The sequence below is a fragment of the Dermacentor silvarum genome, chromosome 3, assembly GCF_013339745.2.
Source record: "Dermacentor silvarum isolate Dsil-2018 chromosome 3, BIME_Dsil_1.4, whole genome shotgun sequence".
In the NCBI taxonomy this organism is placed as follows: domain Eukaryota; kingdom Metazoa; phylum Arthropoda; class Arachnida; order Ixodida; family Ixodidae; genus Dermacentor; species Dermacentor silvarum.
The window spans coordinates 170,862,417-170,882,790 of record NC_051156.1 but is presented as its reverse complement, the minus strand read 5'-3'; the positions used below and the strand labels follow the sequence as shown (position 1 = coordinate 170,882,790).

The 20,374-nt window shown below is 46.3% G+C and overlaps 2 non-coding genes across 2 annotated transcripts; both read right to left on the bottom strand.

Moving 5' to 3' along the window:
* Positions 1–13,635: 13,635 nt before the first annotated feature.
* On the bottom strand, positions 13,636–13,717 carry Trnal-aag (transfer RNA leucine (anticodon AAG)). The gene has a single exon. It is a non-coding gene; the product is annotated as a tRNA-Leu (tRNA).
* Positions 13,718–14,441: 724 nt separating this feature from the next.
* On the bottom strand, positions 14,442–14,523 carry Trnal-aag (transfer RNA leucine (anticodon AAG)). Its single transcript has one exon. It is a non-coding gene; the product is annotated as a tRNA-Leu (tRNA).
* Positions 14,524–20,374: the final 5,851 nt, after the last annotated feature.

Genomic DNA, 20,374 nt, shown 5'->3' with positions numbered 1-20,374 from the left:
TGCCTCTCCCAGCGATATCCAATTACCCCCGTCTTGCGCTAGCTGATTCCACCTTGCGCCTGCAAATTTCCTCATTCCATCACCCCACCTAATTCCCTGCTGTCCTCGACAGCGCTTGCCATCCGTTGGCACCCATTCTGTAACTTTGTTGGCCAACCGGATATCTGCCATACGCATTACATGACCTGCCCAACTTCATCTTTTTATCTTAATCTCAACTAGAATATCGGCTATCGCCGGTTTGCTCTCTGATCCACACAGCTCTCTTCCTTTTCCTTGACGTTACGATTATCATTTTCGTTACATCGGTCCTTGCGCGGTCCTTAATTTCTTCTCGAGCTCATCTTTTTCTTTGAATGTCATCATCATCATCATCAGCCTATTTTTTTATGTCCACTGCAGGACGAAGGTCTATACCTGTGATCTCCAATTAGCTCTGTCCTGCGCTAGCTGATTCCAGTTTCCTCCTGCAAATTTCTCAATTTCGGCACCCCACCTAGATTTCTGTCTTCCTCGACAGCACTCCCTTTTCTTGGCGCCCATTCTGTAATTCTAATGGTCCACCGGTTATCCACCCTGCGCACTATACATGGCCGGCCCAGCTCCATTTTTTTTCTCTTAATTTCAATTAGAATATCGGCCATCCCCGTTTGCTTTCCTGTCTCTTAACGTTAGGCTTAATATTTTTCGTTCCGTCGCTTTTTGTGCAGTCCTTAACTTGTTCTCGAGCTTCTTTGTTAACCATTAAGTTTCTGCCCCATATGTTAGCACTTGTAGAATGCAGTGGTTGTACACTTTTCTTTTCAACGAGAGTGGTAAGCTCCCAGTCAGGATTTGGCAATGCCAGCCGTATGTACTCCAATCTTTTTTATTCTTATGTAAATTTCCTTCTCATGATCAGAGTCCCGTGAGTAATTGACCTAGATAAACGCACTCCTTTATAGACTCTAGACGCTGACTGGCGATCCTGAAGTCTTGTTCCCTTGCCAGGCATTATCTTTGTCTTCTGCATATTAATCTTCTACCCCACTCTTACACTTTCTCGGTTAAGGTCCTCAATCATTTGTTGTAATTCGTCCCCAGTGTTGCTGAACACGACAATGTCATGTGCAAACCGAACGTTACTGAGATATTCGCCGTTGATCCTCACTCCTAAGCCTTCCCAGTCTAATGGCTTGAATACTTGTTCTAAGCATGCAGTGAATAGCGTTGGAGAGATTGTGTCTCCTTGTCTGGCCCTTTTCTTGATAGATAATTTTCTACTTTTCTTGTGGAGAACCAAGGTAGCTGTGGAATCTTTGCATATATTTGCCATGATATTTTCGTATGCCTCCTGTACTCCTTGATTACGCAATGTCTCTATGACTGCTGGTATCTCTACTCAATCAAATGCCTTTTCATAATCTATGAAAACCATATAAAGGGGTTGATTGTACTCCGCAGATTTCTCGCTTACCTGATTGATGACATGGACGTGGTCCATCGTAGAATATCCCTTTCTGAAGCCAGCCTGTTCTCTCGGTTGACTGAAGTCGAGTGTTGCCTTCATTCTATTGGAAATTATCTTGGTGAATATTTTACACAATACTGAAAGCAAGCTAATGGGCCTATTTTTCTTCAATTCTTTATCGCCTCCCTTCTTATGAATTAGGGCAATGTTGGCATTCTTCCAGTTGTATAGTATAGTTGAAGGTAAAGTTCTCTAAATGTAATCCTCATCAAATGCTGGCTTATAGCTTATCGCACTGAAAACCAGTGACCGGGCCTCTCTCCGGCGCGTCAGCAAGTTTCGGCGCGTTGCATTTCTTGTTCGTTGGTGAATTTTTTACTAGTTAGTTTAGTTTAGTATTACGTTAATAAAATGGTACCAGTCCCTTGCCCATAGAAGAGGGTAGGATCATCGTTAAAAGATAATGCCATTTTATAGACACTCCAAGCGGATTTCTGCCGTCGTCGTCGCCGTGAGGTTCCATATAGAGTCCAACGGCGATGAAATCGTCGCCGCGCTGTGTGTTGTATGTGCGCGAGGGACGCGCGCTTTCATGGGGAGCGAACGCACGGCGGAGAGCAAACGCGACTTCTCCCGTCGCGCGAAAGGCCGTTGGGGAACGGGAGAGAGGGAGGGGAGGCGACGTTTAGCTGCCGCACCAAATGCGTATTTATATAAAAAACGTTGCAAGGCCAGAAGGTGGTAAAGACTTCCGACGCTGCTCGACGAGTGTCCCGTTCTGATCTCGTCGTAAACCTCCGAGCTAGCATCGTGTTAGCATCAATAGTTAGCATCATGATCAAAATTATCAGGCGAATACGAAAACTACGAGGACATAATAACCAATTTTGACCAACCTTGCTCATTGAAAGCCCGGCCCACGCGGGGTTTCCCAACAAACACACTCAACTTGCCGCATCATCTGTGGCTATCGTTTGGCCTTTTCTTTTTAGCTACCTGCTTTTACTTCTTTTTTGAACCGAAACAATACCCTTCTTTAATTTTGGATGCGGAATATTTGTTGCCGCTCTGCAGGCAGTTAAATTACACATTTTCGTACTGATTTCGGCATCATTCCGCAATTATTCTACCCATATGGTGCGGTCGCGACCGCCGCATGGCCCGAGTATATATCACGATTTCTGCGATCATAGTTTTGTTCGTGCCTGGATTGTTTGTCTTTTTATGCGTAAAGTTTGGTATCTCTGACTGCGCAACATGTTTATTTGTCATGTCTAACGCATTATATACAGTGACGTTTGCTTAAATACGTAGATTTATTGGAGACTTATACGTGTATTTAAATATCTTGTTGCGAGGTGTTGTATATACAAGAAGTGAACTGTTTCCAGCGACACTTTTTTTTGCCCTTTATCAAGTTGTATCTTCGCACTTTTATAATCCATGCTATCTTCTAATTTATAATGTATATTTTGCGGAACTCCTGCTTTTCATATGTACTCACTGTTGCGACTATAATCTCGGTGTAATTATAGTACACGACCGGTAACAGTTGCTCCTGCGCAATCTATTGCAACAAATGACAGCGTCACTGAAGTTTTTCCCTGGCTGTTGCATATGTACAAAAATGTACACAAGGTTCTTGAATGACAAACATTCATCAAAATATATGTCCGCAGCTTGTTCTCTTCATGGCCTTTACGCTTTTCATATCAGCTGCACGCACTGATTTGCTGGTTTCGAACTGATATAGTACTAAAGTTCAGTGTGATATTTTCTTTACTTATTAAATAGACAAAAAAAGCGCGGAAGATTTGATACCAGTTATTCCTGCCACTATTTTTGGGACATTCGAATATATTCTGTTATGAAAAAATACATATTTCACTTGACAGTGCGTAGCGTTCAATAATTTGTTTGCAGCATCTAATATGCAATGACACTGACAATGCAGTTATTATTCATGTATTTGATCCCTCGACAAATATTATAAGGAGGAGGCCGCGCTGCAATGTCAGCCCCCCCCCCCCCCCCCCCCCCCCCCACGAACTAAATTTCTGGCTACGCCACTGGAAGGCTCCCTAATACGCACTGCGCGTCTCTTGCGCCTCTGGCAACATTCTGGCAAACGCGCGAGCGTATTTTATAAGAGCATGACGGCGGCTTTGTCTATCACTGCGCGAACGCGCATCGAATATCCCTAATGCTTTTATTGCAAAAAAAAAAAAAATGCGGCCAGCTTGACACTCGCTGGGCCAAGTCTGAAGAAACAGCGGAGTTGGGCGACGTTCCTTAGCAACTCGTTGATGTAGACTTAACGTGGCTTAACTCGGTTTTTTTTCGGCAAATTTGGGCTATCAGGGCAAGGCTAGGCTATCATGGCAAGGCTGGGCGTTCACGCTTAGCTTGATTCTCGCGTTCTCGGTATTCCTGATCGGCTCGGCGACGTCGCCTATCGGCGGCTTTGTGGCGAGGTAGGCTGGATCGGCACGAAGACGACGATTCCTTTACCGCGTGGCTTGAAGGCGCTTCTCTCGTCGAGCAGCCTCTTCTTCCGGCATCAAGGTGCGCTTAGGTCGAGCCATATCTCGGTTTGGGGTAGAGCGGAGAAATACCCGGGCGCCGCCGCGCGCACTCTTTCATTAGCGCGGTAACGTGACTCTGCTGAACACGTGCTCGGCGCAGCTATGACATCAATGTCCAGGCTCCTCTCTCGCGAGCATAGCGCGCGGCGCTATGGGGCTTCTGCGTTGCCCAGGGGGCGCTGCAAACATGGTGCTAAATAGCGCCCTGAATCCGAAACTGGGTAGTACCAAGCTCGGTCGTCTGCTTCGGAAAGCACGTTTACAATATGGACCCGCCACTTTCGGTTGTGTTGTACCACGGCTTGCAGCGAATATCGGGTGCCGAAGATTTTTTTTTTTTTTCATGGGTGGCATGCTGCGTGAAGGCAAAAAATTATGCAACGCCGAATACGTGTACGCCGTTTAAGAAATAAGCGGCGAAGTTTTAGCGCGGTGTCAATCGCAAGTGAAGCGAGTCACGTACGAAGTTGAACTTCAGGTAAGATTTGCACGCTGCTATATATTCAGGCGCACAAACGCGAGGAAATTCTTGCTATAAATGAATTCACAGCAGCGATAAGCAGACATCACGTGTACGGAACTGCTCGAGCGCACGACGGCACGCGCCGCGACGGCAGCGCTCCTTCAGCATGCCATGTAACGGCGGGCCTCCTGCAATATTTGTTGACTACATGCCGCTAAACAAGTAGTCATGCCTGCGCTGTACTAACGGCCATCTGTCCCTTTAGCAACTGATAAGTAACTGATGCAATGGATATGAGCTCGTGCGAATCGCGCGGCAGCGCGAGCTCGTGCGCTGCTCGCTTGATGTAGCTTTTAATGACAGCGCTCGAATATCGATGTGCTGTAATCAATACTGCCTTGCTGCGCTGCCTCAACGTGCTGGCTTGAGGTCAAGAATGAGCACATTTAACTCTCAAACCTGTGCTGCTCGTAGTGGGGTAGCGAAGTTATGCAGTGCGCCCGACGCTCCGCTTCGTGAGGCCTTGAAAGAAATCGATAGAATGTGATCTTGGGATTCAGGCCTTCTTGCTCGTGGCGGCTTACGACACAGCAGTAACGACGGTGACGCTTTTTCGCGGCTGAGCTAGGTCTCTCCGGATCGCGTCGCCGATGCCTTCTGCTTCCAGCATTACGTCCCACGGCACACGGAGAGTCCGGTTTCATTAAACTAGGCTGCAGCCACCTCGCAGCGTGGTCGGCGTGGTCTCTGAGAAGTGACGAGCCTTTTCGCACTCGCAACAGGGCAGAAAAAAGTGCGAATCGATGTATAAATCGGGCAAGAAACGTGCTTCGCCACAGCCAGGGCTCAATACTACCCAAGCTGGTACTACCCAAATATAACTTGTCTCGCCGCCACCAGGCGCCGCTACTATACCTCTAACTCCAGCGCAAGACGCCCATGCTCGCGACTGACGTGGTTCCTCCTTGCTCAACCAGTTTTAGCGTTGCACACCGGAATTTTGCCAAGATTAAACAGCTCCGCTGTTAAAAAGTAAGCAAGTGTTACATGTTCGTAAAACGTGAAAGCGAAAGCCGGCTAGCTGTAGAAGAAGACGATGTCGAACGCGCGAGCAGTGGCACGAGCGCGAGGGGCAGTCAGGTAACCGTATGACCAGCGGCATCGGAGCCAACTGTGGAAGAAGACGACGACGACGAACGCGCGAGCAGTGGCACGAGCGCGTCTCTGTGACCACGTGACGTGTGCAACCAGGCACACACTAGGCACACCTTTAGTAAGCCAGAACCATGGAGCAGCCGTGCCTTCAGACACTCTACTCTCCCTGTCAAGCCGTGGTTACAAAGTAAAGGTCTTTTTGTACCTTGGTCAGTAAACTGTTTAATCTGCAGGAAACCGGAAACAATAGAACATATTTTTCTAGACTGCCACGATGCCGTATTCCTGTGGGATATCTTGCAAAGAACTCTTAAAAAAGAATTGCCGCCCTTTTGGAATCCGGTTTCTTCCATGGGCGGATACAGGGGAAGTGCCGAGTGATATGCTAATGTTGCTTTGCATTCATAGCGTGTGAAAGACGAGGATGGATATTAGGCATGCTCATATACAAACTCACTCAGCAAGACACTATTTTGTTGAGAGTGTGATCCACACCCGAGACTTGTTCAGAGCCCAATGTGAACACCCAGAATGGCTACCGTATTGGATCAATTGGCTCCTGTCAAGCATTTTTAAGCCACATACACCGGCCAAGTCGTAGCTGGTGTATTTAGAATATGTACAGTCTGTATCTGATATTTTTTGTTTGTGTTTGTGAAATGGCAATAAATAAAGAAATAAAAAAGCAGCCGTGGCTTCAGGGAAGCGTGTTCGTCTCGCACCGTGGAGGCCCGGGTTCGATTCCCACCCAGACAGAAATATACCAAATTTTCTTTTGAAAGCCACTAATTTACTCGGTTCACAGGAACCTCCGGAGAAATGTGACGTCAATCCGAGCATTTTTAGACGCGTTCTTACGCTTTGCGGCGCCATCCATTTTTCGGCACGTCGCTGTTTCGCCAAGGTCACAGCAAGGTCCCCGCCAACATAGACATCTAAGACTTCAGCCTTAATAATGTACTTGTGGGAATCATGAACAGCGCCCATCAGCATAGAGTGAGCTCGCCGTTAGTTGGGAGAGCCGCAGATAGATGTTTCCTCATTGCATAAAATCAGCACCATTCAATAAAATAAATTTCGTGCGCCTTGTATTTTATACAGGATAACGAGTGTAGGGTCACCTATACAAGCCATAAACAACCTATACACAACCTGATAGGATGAGGTGGACAACTGGGTTCAGTAACGCTTCTCAGCGATTCCTGCAAGGAGAAGTTGCTTGAGCGAAACGTATCCCGCATAGTGCCTTTTAGAACACGCTCAAACTACGTGGGTGTGAAATTATAGCTGACAAATCACGAATAGCGTTATTTAAGCGCAGTGAGAATAGATACAACCTATAGCGACAGCACTGCCCTACCCTTTTTTGCCTCGAGATGCAGTGTCGAGTGCAGCTGAAGTTGCACAGATCATGGGCGCTTGCTCGGTCTCGTAGGGCAGTTTCGCCTCATGCGTCGTCGAAGTCCATGGGTGTCTCTCACTTCCATGCACTGGCTGCAGGAAAGATCCGTACGAGTCCTTCTATGCAGTCCTGAGCATGGTGCTGGCTATCGCAAACCTGGCATTGGGGGCTGCGTTGGTCTACTTCCTCATGTTCGCGGACAGTGAGTATTCATGGAATCGATGATGCGTCCGCCTACGAGTGGTCAGTTGCGTTGCTTTGCAGAATGAGCCTTGAAGCTGAGCGAATTCTCAAACATTCGAAACAAACAAACGAACGAAGGAACCTCAACGCACTTAGTGCAAATTATTGGATAGCTTGTTTTCGCTTCGTGATAAGGCAATGATAAACATATAGCGCGCTCGTAAAGACACAATCCGTAAATATGGCATTTAATGTATCGGCGGCGACTACAGAGGATGTCCGGTCCCGGCGATCCGTGTTCTATAGTGACGTAGTATGACCTCCTGTCCTTGCCCTATAGTTAGCGGCTGCGCCTAATGACGCACGTTGAATGGTTATTTATTCCAACATACGCCTTGCACGCCAATGCTTTTGCGAGCTGCGCCACGATTGCACTGGGTATGTGCAGCTCCTCAATGAACATCTCGCTGACTTGGGTTCAATAAATATGTGCCACTGATTGTGCGGCCCAGCGAGGGAACAGTTCTCAGCGTTTGTAGGCACAGTTCATCATTATTCTCGTCTCGACGCCACGCGCGGACTTCTGGCCCTAATCACTAGATGGCGGAGCCTGTTTAGAAAGAAGTGCCAGAGAGGAGGTCCGGTAGCGGCACGACGCGTTTCTATGCGTTCGCACTCACCCGCGCACCACGCATTTCGGAGGCCACGCGCCGGCTTCGCGGCGGTGCCGCTAGATGTCACCGAGTGTTATATAAGCGCGAAAGGGGAGTCCCACTGCACTACATGCCTCATACATTACTCGTTTCGACGGTGTAAATACAGTGTGTGACTATATTTATTAGATTCTAAATGCATTACCGTCGACAGTCATGATGAGGTGGGTTCCGCCAAATTCTTTATTGATATTTTGCGGAAAGTTAGTGCGCAAACCATGCAAATCTTGAAAAAAAAGGTACTGGCACTCATCAGAGAGCTCTAAGTATTTTTCTACAGTATATTTGTTTCAGCGAACCAGTTGCAGTTACGGTACCAGCAGGTGCAATTTCTGGTGACGTCACGATACACTTCCTCACTCCGTTCATGGGATCACTGCGCGTGACAAACGCGATTTGGCCAGAACAAGCACACGCAGCTCTGTCGGTTTATTTTTATTTTTTTATTAGCAAGGAGGGGGGTGCAATTTTTCCCGCAATGCAAAGCGTTGACAGCGACAGCAAAGTATAGCTCGCATCTTTCTGGGTAATATAATTTCCAGTACACATTTGCTAACGAACTAAACATGCATCCAAAAACACACGCAATAGAGTGTATTCGATGAACGCGAACACTCACCGTCAGAACGCTGGCGTGATGAGGAGCGCCGGCAGAGGGCAGCGTGGGTGCTTGTCCCACGCTGCCCTCTAGGTGGCATATGCCACCGCCCGATTTAAAGGGTTCAGCCTCATCATCCATCCATCCATCCAAAGGGAACGTTCCGAGCTGTCGCTCCCTTCACCGGTTAAATGGGGCCGCGTTTCCAAACACAGTAGGTCACGTGATATGTAGCACTGAGCGCAGGAGAACTTAAAGTGCATTAAGCCGCGAGGCCTTTTGGAGTTGCCCTTGCATGCTTTCCCTTCACCTTAGCACCAGCTGTAGATTACGTGACTTCCAAAGCACGGGCCACGTATCAGTTCGGCGGAAATCTGCAAGGTAGTGGAGGAAGTTTCATGAAAGGAAAAATTTTCATCAATCTGACACTAGCATAAAGCTACAAGGAAGCCCATACAGGTTTCTTAGAATGAAAGCTTCGCAAATGAAGAAAAACCTGTCCTGGTCTGGAGACTATCGGCTAGAAGTGTTTTTCCTTATGTCATGTTAAAGTATTTGGCCTGCGGACAGAATTATTTTATTAGATTATAAAATCAATATATGATAAAAAATGGCCAGGAAGCCAGAGCGACTTTTAAGGTTATGCAAAATGCTATGGTTGCAATGTTGCCTATGGTCATTGATTTATAAACATTACTTGCACGTCGCCTGGAACTGTACTAGGCGTAAGCAAGAAAAGTTGTAATTTGCAAATTTCTCTGAGGACAATTTTTCATGCGAATAAAACGTTTAACTTTGCACTCGGACGAGCAACGCTTGAAACAGCGAAGCTGGGCGATCGCAGCCCAGCATTTTCCGGAGTGCGCGCGAACTTCGCATCTTATTACTCATGATGATGATAATTTCTTTTCGCGCGTCTCTGACTTACGGCCGTCATTGCGCGTTGCATAGCGCAGCTTGCAACACCGACACCGCGTTCAAATACCGACACCGCGTTCCACCGCGTTGCAATGCCGACGCGTTCCAGCAGACCCGTTCCGTGAATGGGTCTCTGTCTCTCGCTCTCATTTTTTTTCTCTCTCTCCTGAGCATAGCCAGCATAGCGCGCAAAACCTCTTCTTCACCTCACAGAGCATTGGCACGAGCGCGTGCGAACGCACCAGCTGTGGACGAAGACGACGACGCTCGAACGCAATCATACGGTTCGCATAAATGCACTTTCTGCAGGCGTGGCTGTATAGCCTAGTGGTTACTACACTCGCCTTGCGACCGTGAGAACGCGGGCTCGAAGCTTAGTTTCTTTAATTTCTTTCTTCATTGATGATGATGATAGTTGCTTGATACGAGTCACAAATTGCACTTGGCTTAAACAGCTTCGCAGTCAAAAACATATAGCATAGAAACGACGTGTGTGATTGTGGGATTCGAACCACTGACCCTCCACGCAACAGCCCGATGCTTTGCCCAATAGAACACATGCATTCCACGAAAGAATAGCAACTTTATCAGTCCTGTCCTCACGCATGCTACAGAGCTTTGAGAAGCTTGGCGTACGCGTCGAATAACAATTATCAAAGTGCGAGCGCGCCAGTTTTCCGCATCGTTCCTTGTGGCAACTAGCGCTTTGACACGTTATGCTACTGCACCGCCTTCGGGATCAGTGGGCGGCAGAAAGGCAAGGAGGCTTCATTTTAAACATCCTTGCAGAAAGGACACGCGCAGCGTTATGTGCTGCGTAACAGAATACCCCTGTTTTAGGAACAGTTTATGAGATGTTGACGTGTGCCTTATAATTCATGGCACCGAATCGAATACGAACCGAGGCATTTTATTGCGATAGCAATATATGGACACTCCAAAACAGATTTCTGCCGTTGCCGTCGCCGTGAGGTTCCGTATGACGTCAACGGCGATGAAATCATCGCCGCGCTCTGGACGCTGTATGTGCGAGTGGAAGGGAACGAGGGACGCGCGCTTTCACGGGGAGCGAACGCACGTCGGAGAGCAAACGCGCGTTCTGCGCCGTGCTCCCTGAAGTGCTGCAGAATTAAGCGTCTCTTTCCTCCTTTACAATCACCATATATAGAGAGCAAACGCGACTTCTTCCGTCGCGTTTGCATACACTGCGCGTGCAAGGCCATGCGTGTGATACGTAAAGATGTCCTCATCATCATCAGTCTATTTATGTCTACCACAGGAGGAACGCCCCTCGCAGTGATCTCCAATAAGCCCTGCCTTACACCAGCTCACCACATGCTATGCTTGCAAATTTTAAAATTTCATCACAATACCTAATTCTTTGCCGTCATCGACTGCATTTCAATTCCTTTTCTCATGTTAGCGTGAAGTGTTATATTTTTTTATTAATAAATCCCCACTGGGATTATCATATCTTTACCACGTTTCAAAGCTTATTTAACTTTTCTACGCTAAAGCCGTCTTGAAACGTGCTGAAGATATGAGGGTCCCAGTGGGAATTTAAAAAAGGCGGAGTTTCGCCCGAAAGGCGAAGCATCAATTGCGATAGCAAATTAGTAGAGAGCTTTACAGAGTAGGGATAGTAGTTTTATCGGCTGCATCAACTTGGACACATTCGATTACCAACATAATTAACAAGCATGGTGTCAGCGCGCACAAGCAAACATGAATAGATCGCACTCGATGACCGCAGACAACCACTGTCAAAACGCTGGCGTGAGCAAGCGTGATCGCAGCAGCGAGCGAAAGTTCGTGCGGTCTATCGCTTCAATGGAAACTGAGCGGCGAAATACAAAGGTAAGAGCCGTGTGGAGATCGCTTTCAAGATATGGTGCGCACGACAGCCCGTAGCCGCGCAAAGTGCAAGTACGCAGTTGCTGGTAGAGTAGAAGCCGCACCCCCTCCCTCCCGCACTGCCTTCCCGCTTTCCTCCTTTCGCGTGGGAGATTGAGTCGCCAGTTCCCATTGCGCCCGGTCGCAAGATACGCATTTGGTGCCGCAGCTAAACGTCGTCTCCCTTCCCTCCCTCCCATCCCCCCACGGCCCTTCGCACGACGGAAGACTTCGCGGTGGCTCTCCACCGTGCGTTCGCTCTCCATGAAAGCGTGTGTCCCTTGCGCGCTTTCAGTCGTACAACAGCATACGGCACGCGGCGACGATTTTATCCCCCATGGACTTTATACGGAACCTCACGGCGACGCCGACGGCAGAAATCCGCTTGGAGTGTAACAAATACAGCGTAACTGCTATCACAATACAAAAAAGGAAAAAGAAAACACTCCACACTAACATGTTAAAGAGAACGCCCGGCGGCAGGAAAGTGGCCTTCGGTTGCTTGCGCCGTTTACGTCGAGTCTATGCGAACGAAGCTTTGTGAGTACCACTCGCAATCGACGCGAGCAGATCAAATGAGAAGTCGCCTTGACTCAAATTGAACCAACCGTGTTTACATGCATTTCGTCGTGCCGACAGAAATATAGCCAATTCATCCAACGCCGTCGAGCTGGCTGAACCCGCGCTGCCGTTTCCATGAAATCATCGACCTGACTTTGGTATGATAAGCCGACTCGGTGCCAGTTCATCATGCTAGTTCATATAAAGGAACTAGCCTGACGTCACCTTTTGACGCTGGACCAATGCGCCTGTCTAGCGTTGGCCTGTACCCCCACCCCCCAATAGTACGAGAACCTGACCGCATTTTGGTCCTTAATTGCGTTATTCAGAATGACTGGCAGCATAATGCACAAAAATTGCCCCTTAGAGATCATTTAATACAGAAATGGGATTGGACCATCGCACATGCCGCGCTATTGCAGACACTGAAGGCTTTCGTGGTCAAATATCGTCATCGGGACAATGGATGTTTACAAAAAGAAGCAGTGAGAATTATCTCGTTTTGAACTGCAAAATACAGCGTAATAAAGCATACAATGGCTGCTGTGGAACACCCGTCCACCGCCAAAAAGAGACCTCTATGCCACGAAGCTACTGGGGGAATACATATCACTTCGTACACCACCGTGGTTTGCGTTGTATGTACGTATATACCGGGTGCTCAAAATAAAGCTTTACCGAATTTTTAAAAATCGCCTGTGGCAGGTATATAGCATAAATTTTATCGTTGAGCTGAATTCTTCGAAGAGGCGGACATTAGTAGCACGAGAAATCGAAACATGTATTCAACTAATTAACAAAATGAATAATGCACTTAGTTGATTACGACACGTATTGCAATTTACGAATTGTAGCCGGTGAGCTTGTCAGGCGTATACACTTGGCATGAATTTGCAGAATGACGCCAGTTGTGAGATAAGTGCCATCAAACTCGCCGTAAAATGCACTGTTGTTCCACTTACTTTTTTACCAAAGTGCTGTTTTATAGATTGAAGCACAAAAGTAACTGCAACGCCCATGTATTTCGTCCCGCACCTTGGGAAATAGTATACGTCTCAAAGCGCTTGGTTACAAATTCAGATTTGCAAAATACGGTTAAATTTGGACAATATTTTCATTTAACAGTTTACTATTCCTGATAAAAAGATTTTTAAACGTTTTTTTTTTTTTTTTATTGAGCTGCGTTTTCAGATTACTGCGCTAGAGGGCGCAGACGTCAGCCTGCGATAGCAATCAAGGGACCGCATCGCGATCACCTGTTTCCGGATCCCGCAAGATAACGATCGCTAGTGCCCGTGTAGCAACTTCCGATCCGGATCGACCCCAATCGCAATCAGAAGTGTACGTGTGACACCGGTATTGAAGATCTTGGTATTATGCCTACCAATTACTACTTCTTCTTCTTTCTGGGGTTTTACGTGCCAAAACCAGTTCTGATTATGAGGCACGCCGTAGTGCAGGGCTCCGGATTAATTTTGACCACCTGGGGTTCTTTAGCGTGCACTACAACGCAAGCACACGGGCGTTTTTGCATTTCGCCTCCATCGAAATGCGGCCGCCGGGGCCGGGATTCGATCCCGCGACCTCGTGCTCAGCAGCGCAACTCCTTAGCTGACTGAGCCACCCCGGCGGGTACCAATTACTACTGAATTGCCACCAATAAAAGCATTTGACAAACCATGTCTAAACGAATGAAAAAAAAATAAAAACGCTTTGGCAGCGGTGGGATTCGAACCCACGCCCCCGAAGAGACTGGTGCCTTAAACCAGCGCCTTAGACCGCTCGGCCACGCTACCACCACGTGGAGGTTCGATCATTTCCATTGCAATTGCAAATTGTATTGGTGTGGAGTGGTTTTACATAAGGCGGAAATAAATGCTTCGTGTACTCCATTCCATATTGTAAAAAAAAGCAGGAAATATAGCAAATACCTACGCAGATACCTTTCCACAGAATGATGAATAATGAAAATCATTATTTTACGCGCTATTAGTACACATAGCGCCATGCCCATAGCTACTATAAAAGTTATAAAAGAAAACAAAGATCAAGAAGAGATAGGCGAAATGCTGTAGACTGCGATAGATGCAGTAAAACCTGATTAGCTCAACCGGGCTAGGTTGCTATTTGTCACCGCCCCGTTTCATAGGGGATGCCAATAAACATAGTCATCATCATCATCATAGTTAGACATAAATAAAATGTTTCAGTCATTATACAAATATAAATATTTCAGGATATCTGAACATTTGAATGCAACAAAAAGATCCAAACAACAATCTTTGGGAATTGTGTCAAAGGGATTTCTTATGTCAGTATTACAGATTAATTTTTAGAGCTGAGCATTGCGCTAAACAAAATGACATGCATATACAGCCACATAACAGCCACACCATTCTTAATCGTGCAAGTCCAAAGTTAAGAAAAGTAATATGCTTTCCCGCCCCCAGCTTCATGAAGCACGGTATCACACTGCGCTGCTTTGAAAACTCGGGCATTTAAGGAAAGAACAAAAATTGTTGGCAGCGGTGGGATTCGAACCCACGCCCCCGAAGAGACTGGTGCCTTAAACCAGCGCCTTAGACCGCTCGGCCACGCTACCGCTATCGGTGAGTGCCGGAGCGTGCGACTCGTTGCACGGAGCCCATTGCGACACGTGTCGCGTGGCGTGCGACACGTATCAGGCGCGGCTCGACGCAACGAGTCGCACGCCACGCGACCTCATTTTTGCCGCGCCTGTCCCGCCCTCTCCCGGAGCTCTGACAAAATAAGCTCTGGCACCCTGCCCGTGGAGTGTCACAGCTGGTCGCGAAGGGGAGCAGGTTAGCGGCGGTTGATACGGCGTTGCATGTAGGCTCCCCAGCGGTTGATTGCAGGCCACTGCGGAGGAAGCAGCGAAACGCAAAGACAACAGCCGCCTATACAGAATTCAAACATTACAGCGCTTGAGTTGGTCCCTTCTTTTCCGTTTGTTTCTCTTTGTTGCGCTGATACATCATGAACTTTTCCAGCTCATCCAGTTTCGTTTTCTTGTGCAGAATGCTATTAGCACAGATAATCTCAGGTAGATGACTTTAAGTGTCCAGAGTAGTCGTAAAAGGGATGCCTGATGCTGGAGCCGACGTTCAGTGAACGGAACTTGCCTTCGTCAAGGAAACAACTGCTTGTCGCGGCAGCGTATATATGTATTTATATAGAGTGCGTACCAAGAGAAGGGAAACGCAGTGGAGGACGGCGGAGAAATAGATGGCGTGATGCAAATTATAATAATTGCAGGCGTTAGATTGAATTAGCTGGTAGAAGACAGAGGTAACTTGAGATCACTGCGAGAGGCCTTCATCCTGCAGTGGTCTAAACATAGGCTGATAATGAAGTGAAAGCCTTGTAGAGAGGCTGGCTGTACACCGCAGATTTCTCAATTACCTGATTGATTACATGGATGTAATCCATTGTTCAATACCCCTTCCCGAATCCAGCCTGTTCTCTGGGTTAACTGGAGTGTTTCACTGGTGTTATTGGAAATTGTCTTGGTGAATATTTAACACAATACTGGACGAGGTGATGCGCCTATAATTATTCAATTTTTATAACGTCCCTCTTCTTATATCTTCAAGGGAAGGTAGTACGTTTGGCATGTGGAAGTTTGCTGACAGTTTTTTTTTTTTCTTAGAGCAGCGCAGTATACTGTTTGTATGCACTGCAGTCGACATCAGCAAATAACCTGCAAAACGACACCGAGACGACGTCTGTTATATGAGGACAATGCAGCAGCAAATCGCAGTTGGTGTCAACTTAATTGTATTATCAAATTATTGTATTATCCACTCTGACACAACTAAGAGGGATGATCCAAAGAAGGCACCAGTCTATGCTCAGAAGACTCGAATGGGAGGACAAGTACCGATACGACTGAGGTAACTTGGCTTCTATTGGAGGCTTAGGTTCTGGCTGTTTATATGCGGATTTGGGCAACTCCACAAATACAACCGCGATTAGGCTACTGGGAATCTCGGTAGGCGAGATAGAAAGAGAAAGCACTTAATTTAACACAAGTCTGCGGTGACGTCCAAACCCTCAATCCAGGACCTCAATGGACGGAGTTCATCAGTGCTTCGTGTTACTGAATTCCTGCCAATATGCTCAGCGCTCGGTCGTTCTTAAACGGTGCTCCAATTCAACGCCCGCCAGGTACATTGCTGGTATTCGAGGCCGTTTACGAAATCTTCATACGCTCGCCTACACCCCGTGCTTGAGAATGTATGAAGGCTCCCTGCAGAGAGAAAGGCTTTTCCTAAAGCCGTTGGCTTCAGTGTTTAGAAAAAGATTATTTACACTGTGTTAAAAAAAACACGTAAGTAAACATATGTGCACATAATTAAACAGGCAGTATACGAGCAACGCGTTCACACATTATGGGAGAGCTTCGGCATCTGACGGCACAGCGTCAACCGAAAGGCGGTTGCGGCCGGTCAGAAATGCCTAACACGAGCGCATGTTCTCGCAGATTTAATAAGAGCTTACTATTATAGTTCTTGACAAAAGAGCACGGGAAGTGGCGCGTGAAATGGACGATCGCAAGCAGCAGAGCTCTTTAAACCCAAAAGTTATAATAAACGGATTTATAAGAATGCGTAGCTGAATTGAGTTGCGATTTATAGGCGTAGTCACCCTGCTTCCGCGTCGAATATGATTTTCCAGTTTGGAAACTGTATACAGACTTTCGCTATTTACATAGAAGATCCTGGTTTTGTTCGCTGGAGCAGCCCACTAAGGCTTGTGGGTAAGGAAGGCATCGACAAGTAGTGCACGAATAAACCTCAGAAAGTCATTAAAAGTAATTCGTGATATGCTGGTGTGGATGACAATGTGTCCCTTTCAACAACCATCGTTCACCTTGCGGGATTCAGAAGAAGTAATTGCTAATACACGAGCGGGTTTCAAACAGCAATAATCACTGTTCTATGTGTAAACCAAATTTGTCTTAAAATGCACAGGTCATATACTTACATGAGCTTGAGGCATGACAGGTGTTTGTTCTATTTAAAAAAAAAAAGACATGCTTGTGCCATTTCTTCCACGACTCGTTTGCGGATCACCTATAATTCATCCTTTCATAACATGGACATATTTGCCTAAACTGCTGTTTTTCATTGCTTTTCTTAGGTGATTGTTTTATTGTCTATATTCTCTTTGTGATTTTCTTTTTTCGGTAATGTGTCTGGTTCATGTCATAGTGTTTACATTTCATCTAGTGTGCGCTCGTTTAAGACAATGGCTATTGAGGCACAATCAAAATAACATATATATTCATCTAACCAATGAGAAGGAATACACACGCCGCATGGAGACTTGAAAGTTTTATATTTTTTGTGACTACTTGTAATATCATGACACAGACGTATAAGCGTTAAATGAGAGCTCTTCACGCGTTTATACATGTGATCTGAAACTGAAATTGAGCGGGATCCCCGCAATGTTTGCTACTATTTATTTTCTTGACAACTGCAGAAACCACGATGGGCAAAGCTTTATCTCACCTAAGCGTCCAGTCGCAACTGCGGAGCTTAGAACAGGGACGCGTAATATCGGCGGAATTGTGACAGCCGGCTAGAGCCACTGACGAACCACCTGCGCCGTTTATCCACTAAGTGAGCACGACGCAGCTAAATACGGCTACTTGCATTAGTTATGTTTACTGTGCGGCTCGGGCGTGCTATCACTATCACCGGAATGTTCATGACTAACGCGAATCTCGTTTGGTTTTCTTTTGCAGGCGGACCACAAATACGTAAGTATGCAATAAAACATGCACAGTCATGTTTCTGTATGGAGCCTTACGGTCTCGTGGGATTACCAGAGCTGTAGAAGTTTGTCATGGCTATTCTGCATTGCTGAAAAATATGTGCTTATAGTCATTTTTGAAATACTACGCCACTGTGACAAGGGAAAAAAGTGCGAGTAGAGAAACCCTACCAATTTTTTTTTAGACAGAAAGGCACACGTAACATTCACGGGGATATATCACTTCCGCAAATCCAGATCTCTGGAAAACCATTATTGCCATTATGGCTGTAAACAGTAATTGGAGGCAAGTAATTTTCTAGCGCAATACAGGAGCGACCAAATATTCAGGAGAAGACAAAACGCTCTATTTTGCCTTCTCCATTTGACCTATTCTTGCGCAGGAAGATAGCACTACAATTGGGGAGCCCAAAAGTAACGACAATATATAGTTCGTTCTTTATTTGCAATAGTTCTTGACACATTACAAGCATCATTCATTTTCAAGGCACTCTCTATGGGACGCAGTAGACATGTCCCATCGCGTTATTCATTGTTCCCAACTGTTCATCGACTTTTGCAAACTCGATCATCACCCTCGGCGCTTCAGTCCTTTTCTTTATTATCTCCTCCGCATATTGAGAACGCTTATGTTTAAGCTGTTGTTTCAGTCTTCGAAATAAATTTCATGGTGTAAGATACGACGATCGAGTGAAGGGTTAGGTAAGAGCGCTGTCAAATCATTTTTTTTTGTATGAAAGTGCTGCACGCCCAATGCTAATTGTGGGCTGGAACATCGTGATGCCCAAATCATCCGCCGGTGTTTCGAAGATTGCGAAGCTTTCTTCGAAATGTATCGAGCGGTCACTTGGGCACTTCAACATAAAAATACCGGCTCGTGGTCCAAACGTAAGAGGAACGAAATCTTCGATAACGAAAAATTTCCCAGTAGAGAACACAACTTGATGCAGACATGTTCCATGACGTTCACCATCGCAATATCGACGCAGGCGGCGACACAAGCTCAAAAAATTGGAGGACGCTTAAGCTTCGCCTTTAAGAGTAACACGCGATAGCGTTATCGGGACCCGTTCGCATCCCATCGTTCGCATACGGCAAGTAGGCTCCATTCACTGCAACACTGAACGTGGGAAAGCCAGCTTACAAAGACCAATTGCTTACACCGATTCCTTTAAAGTCGGCTTCACTTTTAAACTGAGATGCATTGTTGGAAATACGTTTTTTTAGGGGCAGTATAAGTGGTCTTATATTAAAATTTGGAGGACGCTTAAGCTTCGCCTTCAAGAGTGGAACGCGATAGCATTCAAAGACCCTTGATTGTTTCTCACACTTCCCGGCAACTACAGCTTAAGCACGGCCGCTGGATAAAAAAAAGGCACCTTTTTTTTATCCAGCAGCCGTGGCTTAAGTAACCGTAATGTTTAACGGGAAACGCTGGCGGTGAGCACTATGCACGAAGGCGCGCTTTCTGGTAGAAACACGGCCTCTTTCGTGATCCGGCCTTCTTTTATTGTGTGCCCCTGTAATATTTCAGCCTCAGAAGATTTAGCATAAAAGGCATGCGCTACCAGTGCTTTGTTCCGTGACAATTGTTTGTGAGCTGTCACTCTCAAAAGTCCGAGGAATAACTTTGTAAAGAATGCAAGACAAAGTGTGAGCAACTTTAGTGGTAAAACATATTTAGAGGACCTGCGTGGTTGGGGATGATTTCCTCGGCCGCGGGCGGCAATGCCGACGCCAGATTTTCTGCGACACGGGGCCCTAAATGCTATCTCGTTAAAAGGAATCGAAGCAGCGAGCAGGAAAAACTTCAAACGAGTACGCTGCTTGGCCAACCGATGGAGACGGTATAGTGCTGCGCACGCTACTAGTCTCACGTAGAGAGCCTACATGCAAGCGATATAAGCTCCCTATAGTCTCACGCGTACGCGTCCATTCCACTTGCGTAGAAAAAAAAAAGGTTTCGTTGCTTTTGGTGCGTCTCGTATGTCAAACCAACCAGCCTAGCGCAACTGCACATTCTTGTCGACTATAATTACATAGGATATTTAGGTAACTAATTAGGTAAGGGAACAAAGGAGAATGGCGATGGAGAGGAAAAGTACAGGAAGGCTTCCTCAAGTGGATGCTAACAATATACTTCACTTGCTTGTCAATCGATCGGCATCTGAGCTGCTACACGCTGTACAGTGTTAAAGAATGTTGTACGTTTTTGATAAGGAACTGCATACAGAAAAACGAAGAAAGAAAGACGTAGCCGGAAAACATGCTGCTGTCGCAGTAAAGCATTGTTGATTGCTAATACCAATCCCTACAGCTAATTGTTATTGCTAATCGCTATATATTAGTGCAATCTGAACACTAGTGAGCTAGAATTAAGTCTGGCAGGAAGAGCCTTTGCTAGCCGGCTCTTAGTTAAGCCACATTCGTTATTTCTAGGCGAGAACTCCTCAACATGGTGACGTTGCTATGCCGCGTCATGTGGTTTTCTAGCATCGCTTTTACATTTTTGTGTATCGTACCGCTATATATATATATATATATATATATATATATATATATATATATATATATATACAACACTTTAACCAAGGTAACCTAGCTATTTCGCCTAAGCGCTCCAATAGAATTCGTTCGGTTGTGTAGAGCGA